A 14,905-nucleotide genomic window follows, 5' to 3' on the forward strand; every position below is an offset into this window, starting at 1 on the left:
TTAGATTATAAAGTCTTATCTTTTTTTTAAAAGAAATATAATCCAAATCTATCATCATTATATACTGAGAATGATAAGTAATTCCATCAAGAATAAAAATTCAATTAATGTGTTCTATTTACATCTAAGTTTTATTTGTAATCTTTTAATTCTTTTTTGTGTTCTTTTATTCTTCTAATTATGATAAGCCATTCATAATATATGATATATAAATTTCATCAGCAATGTTTTTGTACTTATATTTGTGTGATGATGTTCTTTTAGTATTCAATAAAAATAAGTATATGTTATATATATATTTTTTTTATGAATAAACATAAATGATCTGAAGCGATGAGAATTAGTGGCTCGACAATGAGGATTCCTAATTTAGGTGTTCTATTTTAGGTTTAAATAAATGTTATAAAGTGAATAACCAAAGGAATCTAATCATAGCAAGACTCCATATTGGTAAAGGGTTATTATGATTAATTTTGTTATATATTTTGAGAATTATTGTTTTCTTTGTTATTTGAGGTTTTTTTGTCATTGATTTAATTTTTTGTTAAACAAAGAAATTAACAATTGATTAATAAGGACTCACAATATTATGTGGTTATTATATATTATGGTTTACTATTTTATTTTTTATTTTTTTTGTGTTGTGTGAGCATTTTAGATTTGCTACATAAGAAAATTAGTAACAATATAATACCCATTTATTTTATAAATTTTAGTTTTATAATAAATTGGTTGAATATTAGACTTACAAAGTAGTCTCTTTAGTGAAAACTGATTTATTTTGAAACATTAGAAATATGGTGATATGTAATTCATGCGAATATTGGTCAGTTCAAAGGTATATATTTGGCCGAATTACATGCACATATTTATGGTGACTGTATAATTGGGTGCTTAAGAATGAGTCAATACTTATTATCTATGTGGACAACTATCGGCACAAAGGAAGTTTATTGTTTGGCCAAATAATAATCATTGAACCTTATATTTATTTTCTATTTAATTATCCAACCACTAACCGACCTAAAGGAAGGTTGGTATTTGACCAATTAATAGAAAATATATACGATAATAAATAGGTATAATTCTCAAGTTTTTATGTGAACAATGAATTGATCTAAAGATAAAATTATTGTTTGACAGAATTTTGTTGAGAATATTTGAAAAGCCACACTAAATGAATTTATGTGTATGTAATTTATGTGGGTATAGATCGATCTAAAGGAAGTTCTATACAACTATCAAAAAGTCTTCAATATGTGCAATAAGAAAAAAGGTAAAAAAAAAAACTGAAAATACTTACTTGACAAGTATCCTTTAAGTATACAAATTTCAAAAGTAACAAGATAAAGAAACTACATATGGTATATCTCAAAAGAAATAATATAAATAAACAAAGATTCAATTGTTTCTTTTCCAAGTACTCAAAACACTAGAAGGGAGACTGTGTTAAATATCACATTTAGTGTATAAAGATAGACACATCTCTAATTTGTTTTTAACAAACCACACCACAAAGCCAGTACAAGCCAAAAAGAAAGAATTACCCAAAACTAACCTACAACTCAGCAACACAATTCCATCTTTATCAGGAACTGTACCATCATAATTCTAGAAACATCTTTTTTATCTTGCTGTACAGAAAAGATGTTGCCAATCATAGAATTACCCAAGTTTCACCATTCAATAATGAACTATAATTTCAGCCCCAATTGTATATATATAGCTACCATTCTCATTTGCAATACAAGAAGAATATTACATTCTTTTCACTCATTTGTCATTGTCTTTTGCTCTCTTTATTTTTCTACACATTCAGTGTTTTGTCTTTGAATTTTGATTAAAAAATTTATTTAGTTTCAATGCTAAGACATATTTGGTGAGTAAATTTTAGTTAAAGTTAAGATTTTATAGTCTAATTTAATTAATTAAATACGTAAGAATAATTGTTAGAGAGATGAATCCATAAACTCAAATCCACAATTAAGCATTAATTGAGACAAAATTAATTCTTTTTCAATAATCCAATCATAGATGGCTCTGATACCACTTGTTAGGTCATTATGGGGAATTTTCGACTATCGATGAAACTTAAGAGAAAAACCAAATGAGAGAACTTAAGATGAAAAGATATCACATCTAACTCAAAACTTTAAGATGTCAAGTTAATAGATTTCTCATCTTACAATTAAGTATTAATTAAGACAAAATTAATTATTTCTCAATAATCCAATCATGGATGGCTCTGATACCACTTGTTAGATCATCATAGAGAGTTCTCGACCACCGGAGAGACTTCACGCAAAAACCAAATGAGAGAACATAAGATGAGAAGACACCACACTTAAGTCAAAACCTTAAAGTGTCAAGTTAATGGGTCTTTCATCTTATAAACTCCTTACTATTTGTTGTGTTCTTCGATATAAGACTAACTTCATATACTCCTCACACTTGTGATATTAACATATGCTAAACACCATTTCCATCGCTTTCTTTATGTCCATCGCTTTAGTATGCACATATATTTTCTTAACATTAATGTAATATATATTTTTACACACAAACATTGACATAATTATAAACAAACTATTAATCATATTTAAGACTTTTTATTTTTTGGTGTGGAAGGAGTTGGGTGAGGAGGATAAGGAGATTAACCTAGCAAAACACGTTATGTTATTTATTATTTAGCAAAGTAATATATTTTATAAAGAAAAAACTCAACATTTCCATTAACATATTGTATTGACATAAGACCTTTTTTTAAGAAAAATATAGAAAAGATAAGATTGATGTCTTAACCCATCAATTTTCATGTCGCTCTCTCTATTTGTTTTTGCTGGAGATGGTCAATCTACCGATATAAAAGTCTCAATCTTGTTTACCTGGCGAGTAAGAGCAAGGTAGGTAGATCATCTCTAAGGTCCTAACACTCTTGTTTAAGAAAATATATGGTTGTCGGGCCTACAACAAAGAGTAAGTGATAATAACAAAGAGTATACTGTCCAAAATATTAAAAAAAGATCTTACTGAAAAAAAAAATTGAAAAGTCCATAGGTCCTTGGTAAGTTTACCTTTTGGACTAAACACTTTGGATGACCCATTATTTATTTAACAACTAATGCTTTTGTTTGTAATATCATTACAGAAATATAAATATTTTAAAAAACTACGTCGTCTTTGTCATGTCATTATAGATTATGGCACAAAAGGTTTATAAAATCAAACTACTTTTATAAGAGGGACACAAAGGACAAAAGATCCTGTCGGCTAAGAAGATCAAGGTCTCTATAGATTAAAAAAAATCAAATAATAAATTTTTTAGTTATTATTTTTGTGTGAAAGAATTTAATTTTTTACTGCTAATTTATTTTACCATTCATTATCTAAAACATAAAAGAATTTCATCTGTATACTTTTATATTTGATTAGGTATTAAGTCTGTTGCACAAATAAAAATAATTAATTTTCATACTTGTTATTTAAAAATAATATATTTTCTCTCTATATATATAAAAATATAATTAGATATTAATATAAAAAAAATTATATTAATAGTTATAAAATTAACTTAAAATCAATTTTTTTGAAACAATTGAATCTTGATTCTAATTAATCACAACATTAGTATATTTTCCAAATTATATGTAATAAATATTTAAAGGAAGACAAGTTAAAATATAGATTAGAAAGATAAGTGGTAAAAAAATTAAAAATAAATAAAAAATATGTATATAATAATAATAATATATTATTATTATTTTATGTCAATAATATTATGGAATAATTTTTAAATTAAATTAAATTATAAATTTAATGTATTTTTTATATTTTTATGAATTTATTTAAATTATATTATTTTATTAATTTTATTTTTTATAGAGTAGAAAGATAGTGAAAGATAGAGAATGAGAGGAAAATGAGAGAAAGATAAAGAAGAAGAAGAAGGAGAAAGGGAGTTTGTTAATTTTGGAAAAAAATATTTTATTTTAATTATAATGAAAGAACATCTTGTGAAATATTTTAGTTTATCAAATTAGTAATATAAAATATAAATTATAAGCTATATATAGAGTGTTAATGGTAGAGAAAAATAGAGAAGGAGAGAGAGGTAGATAAGAGGATGGAAGAAGAGAGTTTATTAATTTTGAAAAAAAAAATATTTCATCTCAATTTTATTGAGAATGTCATGTGACACATTTTAGTTGTTAAATTTGTAAGACTCCGAGCTTTTGAAAAGTCTTATTATGAACTAATTTCAAATTATATATTTATTTATAGTTTTAATTTCAGAAATTATTTTATTAAAAATAATTAAAGGCAATTTTGATTAATTGGATTTGAAACAAATTAAGGCTTTTATAAAAACTCTATAATTATGGATTATTTTTCTATTTACAATTTAAAGTCCTAGAAATTAAAAAATAATGATGTTTGGCTATTTAAATTAGAATTTTATCTAATTTTATAATTATTAAATTATTTTTCTATATCTAAATTATAAAGTTAGTAATTATGAATTAATAAGAATTTTATATTGATTTGATTTAAATAATTTATATTTATATAATTTAGTACTTTAAGTTTTAAGGATAAAGAAAATTAATTATAGTACCATGTATTTTCAATTAGAGTAATTGATTGAGAATCAATTAGTATTTTAATATAACAAATAATATTTTAAAGTATTTTTTTTTAAAATTTAATTTAGATTTCAAATTAATATTTATGCTCTAATTTTATTAAAATTACCCTATTCTAATTAAACCAAAAATTTCCAAATTGAAATCCTAACCCTAACTCAACACAACACACTCTCACACACACTCCCCAATCCAAACCCCAGCCACGTACCCACTGTCAGCAGAAAGAAAGAAAGAATGAAGGAAAGAAAGAAGAAAGGGAAGAAAGGAGAGGGGAGCCGCGGGAGAAAGAAAGAAAGGGGGAAGGGAGAAGAGGGAGATCTGAGAGGGGAGAGGGCACCGGTGGAGGGGGAGGGGCAGTCACACCACCGTCGCACCATCGCTACCGTTGGGTCACCATTGCCATCGCAAGGGAGCAGAGAGCGCGTGTGAGGATGAAGAAGAAGGCCCTGCCATCGCATCCATCGTCGTCTTCGCGGGTCCCTGTCGCCGCCATCGTCCTCACCGCGAAGCCAGTGCCATCGTTGTCATCATCGCATATTGTTGCTGCACGTGTGGTCGCCGCCCCCTTCTGAGTCCGTCTCCAGGGAGAGAGAGGATCCGCGAGTGAGAGAGAGAGAGAACTTGGAAGGGAAGTCGCTGTCGGAGGAGGAACCAACCGCGCCATCGTGCTCTGCCGTCAAGAAACGCCACTGCCACCGCTGAGATCCACTGCTGGTAAGGGTTTTGAGTTTGGTTTTCATTTCTTTTGAGTTTTCGGGAGCTTTATCATCACTGCATGTTTGTTACAGTCACCATCGCCAGAGTTCTGGTTGCCATTATCACATGGGATGGCTGCCGCCAAACCAGTTCAGCGACCGCCGCTGTTTCATTTTTTTATTTCAGTAAGTGTTTATGTTTTGAAAACTCATGCGTTAGTATTCTGTTATACTTGGTTATAAACTCTGAAGTTCTGGTAACGTAGGGTTGTGCTCTGAATGTTGCATGTCGCTTTAATGTTGCTGTGGTTGTTGCGAATATGGTTTGAGTTGAGGTTGCGGCTTCTGCTAATCGCAGACTGAGAGAAAAGATGTTCTATGATGCGTTTGGGTTCTGGGTTTTCTTATCGAGGTAGGGGATTTTTCTAAAAAATAATTTATTTTAAATTAGAAATGTTATAAATTGATATGATGTGTGAAATGCATTTTTGGTGATGATGTAAGTCTTATGAATTGTCTGATTTGTCTTGGATGAATATGGTTGTCTGTTTGATTGGAATATTGTCTGATTTTGTTAAATTAGAGATTTCTGATTGGTTTGATTTGAAATGATTTTTAATATTTGTAAGTCTGAATTTTGTTTTATTGGAAACTAATTTCATCTTGAACCTGTTGGAAAGGGTTGAGGATTGGTTTGGTTGGGACCCGAAAAGTGTGGCAAAGTCCAAGTTTTAAGGAAGGTACTACTGAAATTTATATAAAATCTGAGACTTTGTTTGAAACGATATTTTGAAAATAATGGATTATATTTTGAATTGAATTATTGATAAATGAATTATGTTTGAACTTATTTTATTAAGAAAATTATTATATTTTGAATGTAATTTATTTAAGAAAAGAATTTTGTTTTACAATCGATTTAAAGATGAAAATACTTATGTTTTAGAATTTGATTAAGTAAGCAAATCTGGAGGAGTTTTAGTGGATTTAGAAAAAACTTGAATTTCAATTGACTAATTTCACTTTATGACGTTTTAGGAAAAGTTTGAAATATTTTTTAAAAATTTTGAATTATCAAAACTAAAATAATTTTTGAGCCTTTGGAAACGCTTCAGATTTAAGAGTGAAATTAAAATTGGTTTTCGGTTTAAATGATTTGGTTTTGGTTTAAGTAACTTGGTTTTGAAATTAGTTCAGAATATTTGGATACATGACTTGGTTTTAGTTTAAATTCTATATTATATATTCAAATCAAGAAGCTAAGGTTTTAGAGGTTTTCAATGAATTTAAGAAAATGAGTTAGGTTATTCTCCCCTAAAGTCTTGAGACTCTGCTGAGAAATTCTATCACCAAATCCTGATTTAGAATGAATCATTTTGAGTCTTTCAGAAGAAATTTTGAATTTGGCATGATTTTGAAGTTCTTTGGAAGTTTTGGAAAGATGTTGCGGAAAGTGGCTCTGTTTTGAAAAGAAAATTGATTTGAGAAAAGTGGTTCTTGGCGAGATATGAACTGAATACGTTTGTTATTTGAAAGTAAATGGGCCAAGAATGATTTTTTAAAATAAGATTTTTAACCTGATTGATTGAAAGAGTGTGTAGGGCACTATATCCCTAGCGTGGAAGATCTTCTACTGCAAGAGTGTGCCCGACACTATATCCGTAGGGATGGGGGTTCCATTTACATATTTATGATCGAAAGGTGACATTCCCATGGGAATGTGTCAGATTGGCAGTTGAACTGACAATGTGATATCACAGCCAGTAGGACAGACATTCATCATATGCATCTATGTGACATTGTTTAGGTGTGCATATTATAATTAGTTTGCCTATGTGAATAATTTTGTTTAACTGCTAATTGCTATTCTTGATGTAACTGCTTTGATTGTGTTTGAACCTCTTTACTTGTGTTTGTGACTGAAATTTTTTGGATTGTAGTGATTAGATGTTGATTGAGTTGTATGGGCCTTAGGCTGTGTTTGATTATGTGATGGGTCTAAGGCCGTGGCTGGTACGTGTTTGAAGTCTAGTTCTGTATAAAATATCTGACTGGTTCAGCATAGACTTAATGAACCTATGCTTGGAACATGATGATCATCTATACAGCTTAGGTAACCTCCTTTGTGTTTATGGTCTAGTAAGGTATGAAAAATCAAACTGATTCAGCATAAACTTAATGAACCTATGCTTGGAATAGGTTGGTCATTCATACTATCTAGGAAAACTTTTAAGATTTTACAAGAAAGGAAAAAGATTTTTTATTTTGAGAAATTAACCAAGTTCTCTTTAAAAAAGGATTTTTGGATTTTGAATGTAAACCTTTGGTTTTTGAAGAGACATATAGAACGAGTAATGATCACTATACATTAGAAACAGTTTATGTTACGTATCTTATTATAGCAATTTTGTAACCTTATAGTGAAAATCAATGAGGACGAAGTATCAGAAGAGTTTATTTCATTTTATGTTTATTTGATATTTTTGTATTATCTTAGTTATTATTATTTTTCCTCGTCTTTATCTTTACAAAATTAGTGACATTCTGATAGTGAGGGTGTTACAAAATTAGTAATAAATATAACTTTATTTCAATTTTAATTACAATTAGAGAATGTCATATTGCATATTTTAGTTATTAATAATAATATGTAAGAGAGATAGAGTGGGTGAAGGAATGAGAGAGATAGAGAAAGAGAGAGAAAGGAGAAGAGAACTTTTTTAATTTTTGAAGGAAAAATTTAATTTTAATTGTAATGAGAGAATGACACGTGGCATATTTTAATTGTAAAATTAGTAATATATAATAGATGTCTTTATTAAAGATTTAGAGAATTAGCATCTTCTTAAAGCCTAAAGTTCTAACCTATGAAGCACGGACACTTCGCTGAGTTGTCTGTCTGCGTGTCGGATACATTTTGGACACGACACTTGCCGACACTCGTCCGACACGCGTGTCTGCTGTGTCCAACCGTGTCTTAATAAAAAAATAAAAAATTCTTCTCCGGACACACCAGGACACACCTAAATACCATCACGTGTCAGCGTGTCCAGTCTTATTCTTAACATATATTCTTAAAATAAATTTAGATATAGTATATATTATTATTTATTAAAACAAAAATATTTTAAATACTTGATATAATTAAAATAAGACATTAAAAATAATAAAAAATTTAATTTATATTTTAATATCAATAAAATATCAAATTATCATTACGATTTATCTAAAAAATACTTATATTTTATATGTATGCGTGTCCCCGTGTCATGTAAGATTTTAAAATTCGCGTGTCGGCATGTCCTGTGTCGTGTCGTGTCCCATGTCCGTGTCAGTGTCCGTGCATTATAGGTTCTAACAAAAAAAAGGATGAATTCATAACTGAAAATGATTTTCATAATAATAATTAGACCAATTCTTCGATATAGATGCAGGAATGAATCTACACATATAGATTTGTGTTGGAGGAGCATCTGATTGACAAGTGTCCGTTCAAAAAAATAACTTTTGTGGATCATTGAATGACAGCTATACGAATGTCAGTAGAAGTCAGTGAAAGGTGATGCAATTTTTGAGATTAAGATAGGTTGATTAAATTAATTAGAAGTGGTGCCATTAGCCATCAGTTGAGCACATTCATATTATATTAAGCTGGACATAATGTGGGCCAAAAAATCTTAGAACAATGTATGTAAATTTTTTTTATAAATGGGCCTAGAGATTTTTTGTAACAAAAGGTTTCTTGAATGAAATGTTAATCCAGTTACAATTACTAGCATTACCAGTTATATTCTAAACAATAATAATACTTACACACACTTAATACTAGGAGTTATAATATTAATATTAATCATAAATATTAATAACAGTATAGATAACAAAATTCGTAATAATAATAATAATAATAATAATAATAATAATAATAATAATAATAATAATAATAATACCTAAAAGATAAATAATGTTATTTATATTATTAACATTATGATTTAATACTTTTCTTACCTTCATAATTAATTTTAAAAAAAAAAGTAAGTTATGGCAAATTTAGTGATTTAAATTTATAGACTAATTTAGTAATTAAAATTTGTTCAACATTAAGTTGTTCGATTAGTTATTTTTTAAGAAATGAATTAAGATAAAAAAATATAAAATAGAAAAATTATGTGTAAATATTATGAAAAAACAGGAAAGCTTTTATTATTCTATTAAGTTGTATTATTAATATTAATGTTGGTAATAATATTATGACTTTTGTTACTATTAATATTCTGTATCTTAACCATGTCAAATGTTATATACACCTCAAATAGATTTGAGTTTTCTCCTGATATAATGACACGTTCAACAAAATCTCACTACTACATACTTGACTTTTACTAACATTTAAAAAATGTTACCAAATCATATTAAAATATTGTTTATGTACATTAGTAACATTTTAACAAATGTTAAATATACCCTATGTTACTAAAGAGTTTTACTAACATTTTTCTAAAGATTTAATAACATTTAATAAAAATGTTACAATAGATCTTCTATAGTAATATTATGAGAAATGTTACAATAGACCTTTTTGGTAACACATAAAGAAATGTTACAATAGATATATTTTATAACACTTAAAAAAATGTTACTATAGATATTTTTTGTAACACTTAAGAAATGTTACAATAGATATTTTATGTAACACTTAAAAAAATGTTACCATAAATATTTTTTGTAACACTTCAAAAAATATTACTATAGATATTTTTTGTAACACTTAAAAAATGTTACAAAAGATCTTTAATAACATTTTTTTAGTTATATTATACTATTTTTTGTTTTATATTATACACAATATAAATATACTAAAATTAATTACTACAACATGAAATATTTCATTAAATTCACAAATTTATAAAATAAAATTTTTATAACCTCTTTCATTAATTAATAATCATTGTACAAGTTTGGTTCTTGACGCAAATAAAATGAGAAAAGAAAAAAAACTTATAGCACTTAAACTCTATGAAAAATAACATGAAACTGAACAGTAAAAATTATTACTAAAGAAGAAATAACATGAGCACAGATTTGTCCTATAACGCTATCAAATTAATATGAAATGAAAAATAAGAAGTCTTTATTTCATGCCTTTTTCCCAACATTCCCCCTTAACTCTTTGTCTTGCATAAAGGACAAACTCAAAAGGAAGAGAAACTAATGATGACCAAAGTTCATACTTTGAAACTGCAACATCTGCACAGATGCCTATAATCCATAGCAAATGTTACACAGGATAAAATTTAGCAATAATAACTTATTAAAATTAACTAATTCATATTCATGCTAGAATAATAGATAAACACCCAAAACATTGTGTATGCTAACACGTAAACTATGACCAAAGATTAACATATTGAACAATTGATATTAAAATGGCTTCTAGGTCATGTCAGGAATGGATGCCATAATCCCACATCCCCAGAAGAAAATAAATTAAAAATAAAGTTAAACGAAATAGCAGCTTATTATATTTTGCAGCTAAACCTCAATACCGAGCAAGCCAACACCTCTTAAGAACAACTTCCTCCTAAAAAGCCAACAATTTATCAGTAAGTTTCCCAAATAATTAGCATATCCCAACGGAATCCTACAACTGGGGAATTACATACCATTTCTTTCTTCCCCATTTTAATGAGGTTCTTTTTTCCCTATCACAAACTTCCTTGTGTTCCACTAACTTACTAGATACAAAAATTAATCTTCAAGAAATAAGGATAACAAAAAGAAATTCAATTAGAAATTCAAGTGCCATAAGATATTAATAAAGTGAGAAATTATGGAGAAATATCCGAACCAAAACTTTCAATGAAGTAGATGACATAAGAACTGTTCTATCATGCAATTAACTTTATACATTTGTATCCAACCATCAACCCTGGACAAGTATACAACATGATATAGTGTAAAGATATTCCAACAGGTTCCAAAAGAATATCAAAACATTTGGGCACTCCAGATGCTGCAATATCATACCCATGCTCTGTTATCCAGAAAAGTTTTCCTGGAAACCAAACTATACCATGTGTTGGTTATAGATCAATTCAATGATCGTCATATATGTGAATATTATTATTTATTTAGAATAGTATAGCTTGGCTAAGAAACTCGTTTTTCAAGTAGTAGTTAATCACCTGATAACCTTTCATACCCATTTTCTCAAGGATCTTTTGACATGTAACCTTGTCATCAAAGCTGAAAAAGAAAATTAGAAACAAAAAAATAAGACAAGTTTCTTGAAATACAAGGTAGAAATCCATTTGCCAATTTGGAGATAGAAAAAAAAGAGAGAGAAACTAGGAGGTGTAATTTAACTTCCATCTAGAACTTTAGGGACAAGAACACCAAATCGATTAACAAACTCATAAAAGGTCTGTCTAGTAGGATAACCTGCACAGCTGATTCTAATAGCCTCAAGGACACCCTAAAGCAAATAACAAATAAACAATCACCAACTGTAAATGGTTGCCATTGAAGTTTCTCCTTGCATGTTTAATAAAAAGAAAGCTAATAATGACAAATATACACCATATACTCACACCACAGTTTAATTAATGAATAATGTTGAGAATTTCAAAAATAGCATGCTTGAGGACATTGTTTGTCCTCACGCATCTGATATAGTGAGGTTTGATGAACTTAGGGTTTCCATCAATGACTGAAGTTATAGCTGCACTTTTCAGGAACATGTGTCACTTGTCACAGAACATAAGAGCAAAATTTTCTAGATACTTACAACAGAGATGTCAAGGATTTTATTATCATGATTCAGAAGAGGTTAACAATGGAATGCACACCTACCCTACATCATCATGGTTACTTTCTTTAATGAGAGAAACAAGAACTTTAAAAATTAAAATTAAAATACAAAGTTACAGGATTTTCACAATTCAACAAAATCTGCAACATCAAAGATGAAAAGAAAAATTAGAAACAGAAAAATAAGATTGATAAAGAGGATTCTCACAATCCAACAAAATCTGCAGCATCAAAACTATTACAGGATTCTCACAATTCAATAAAATAATTATCAATAAAGGGAATTGAGAGTATGATATTACCTAGACAAACATAAGCCCTGCTCAAATGTAAAAACTATTGTCCTGCTCCGGATATAGTAATCAAATGAAAGGAATGAAAATGTCGTTGCATGCTGCAAGTTACTCCCTCATGGCTTGAACATAAGCCCTCCTACTCTCAGAAACACCATATATTAATTAAGTTAATTAACTACCAATTCAAACTCACAATATATATTATTCAGTTTATTAATTAATTTGATTACCTGGAGAGTATGAAATTGATAGGGAAGGTGATTCAGGTAGCATAGAATAGATACACTTGTCTGCATTAGAGATAATGAACGGCTTATTATTCCAAGAGTTACTACTATTACTAATTATAAGCTGTTGTTAAACACAAACATATTAATTAATATTTAGAATAATTAGAGGAAGACTACGACTTAATTAATTATTATATATTGTACGTTCTTGAATTTCTAGTACACTAATATAACAATTTGATTGATATCTTCACTAAAGGTGATAGTGAAAAATTTACATAAACTCACATACTAAAATTGTTGATAAAAAAATCTTTTGTTATCATGAAAAAGGAGTCGAGTTGACATTTTCAATACTTTGTCAAAAGAGATTATTGCATTAGACTTTTGGTGACTTCAAGCAAATTTTTATTTTGTATATTCTCAAATCATACTCTCTTAAATTGTACAATGTCTAGGTTCCTCTAAGATATAAGATATATAGTAACATAAAGTTCTGTGAGACATTTCTTCAAACACCTTAAATGCACTTCCAAAAGAATAAAGAACTTTCATTAAAAAGACTCGTATTCAAAAAATTTGGATTCAACATTATTCATCAAACACAACATATGAATTCATTGGCATAACAATAAAAAATCATTAACTATAATTTTTTAGCTATAATTGATAAGCCAAATGAATAAACAAATTCAGCAAAAACTAAGAGAAGTTACTTGTGCTATTGAAGTTTTTCTTTTTCAATCTACAATAAAAAAACTCCATTGCATGATGTTGATGAATCAAGGCACAATCAGGTAAGAGAACTAGCATGATAGACTTGTGAACCTATAAAATCAACCTTTCTATTTCCAAAATGATTGAAATGAGTAGTGATGCATGAGATTAACAAAAGGCACAATTTCCAGAAGACATGGATTCCATTCAATGAGATTAAATTAGACACAAGAACACAAGCATAAAACAATAGATTATGTGCTACGTACCTTGAGAATTTCCAATTCAGATCCTAGAGTAAAGAACTCACGTTGACAGTAACGACGGCACGACGGAGGCTTCGATGACAGTGGCGGAAGAGAGATCAAAAAGTCAGAGCAATAGATTGAAGATGATTAAGAGGTGGATTCAAATCTTCAGAGCAGAACACGCGATTGTGGTTTCCATCTTGAGGATAGATTGAAGAGGCGGATTAAGAAATTGAGGAGGATGGAGATGAGGCTTCACGTTTCAAAGCACCGAGAGTCAGAGCAAGAAAATTTGTGGTTTCAATTTTGAAAATTAATTGAGGATAGAATAGGTAACACTTTTTGTAAGTTTTTTAAAAAAATTAAATATATTTGTTAACATTTGGGTATAAATGTTACTTAAAATTTAATTTTATGATAATTACTAATATTTTAATAAATATTAAGAGATAAATATTATTAAATGTCTAAAATGTAGTAGTGTCTTGTAACCAAGGTGGGGGGTCTTCAGTCTCTCGATGGTTCTCTTTTTTTGAACTGAAAACTCTATTAACCATTGAGATATTAACTATTGAATAGTGGTAGTAGTGGATCAGTCTTTCTTTTTTGTTTTGGTCAAGGGATTATCTTTTCATGCTAACGAACTATAATTCAAATGACATAATCTCTCTATCCTCATCTAGAGATTTCGAATTTGAGTCTCACTCCTAAATTTAAAAAAAAATAATCTTTTCATTCAACTTAACTTTTTATTACAAAAAATAATTCCTTAGACTATTTAACCATTTTAGTTGGGGTTCTTCTCATTGATGTTTATTATTATTATTATTATTATTATTACCGTTGTTACGAATTTTGTTATCTGTACTGTTATTAATATTTATGATTAATATTAATATTATAACTACTAGTATTAAGTGTGTCTAAGTATTATTATTGTTGAGAGTATAATTGGTAGTGCTAGTAGTTGTAACTGGATCAGCATTTCATTCAAGAAACTTTTTGTTACAAAAAAATCACTAGGCTCATTTATAAAAAAAATTTTATGTACATTGTTCTAAGATTTTTTAGCCCACATAATGTCCCGCCCAATATAATATGAATGTGCTCAAATGATGGATAATGGCACAACTTCTAATTAATTTAATCAACTTATCTTAATTTCAAAAATCACATCACCATTTTCTGACTCCTACTGACATTGGTATAGCTACCATTCAATGATCCACAGAAATTGTCCTTTTGAACAGACACTTGTCAATCAGA

General features: G+C 28.5%; 1 long non-coding RNA gene across 1 annotated transcript; it reads right to left on the minus strand.

The window, feature by feature from the left end:
• Positions 1–12,104: 12,104 nt before the first annotated feature.
• LOC107624540 (uncharacterized) lies at positions 12,105–13,985 on the minus strand. Its single transcript, XR_015880956.1, has 3 exons — positions 13,661–13,985; positions 13,391–13,515; positions 12,105–12,734 (listed from the first exon to the last, which is right to left on the minus strand). It is a non-coding gene; the product is annotated as an uncharacterized LOC107624540 (long non-coding RNA).
• Between the last annotated feature and the right edge of the window lie 920 nt (positions 13,986–14,905).

The sequence above is a fragment of the Arachis ipaensis genome, chromosome B10 (assembly GCF_059453495.1).
Source record: "Arachis ipaensis isolate K30076 ecotype BB chromosome B10, ASM5945349v1, whole genome shotgun sequence".
Taxonomy (NCBI): domain Eukaryota; kingdom Viridiplantae; phylum Streptophyta; class Magnoliopsida; order Fabales; family Fabaceae; genus Arachis; species Arachis ipaensis.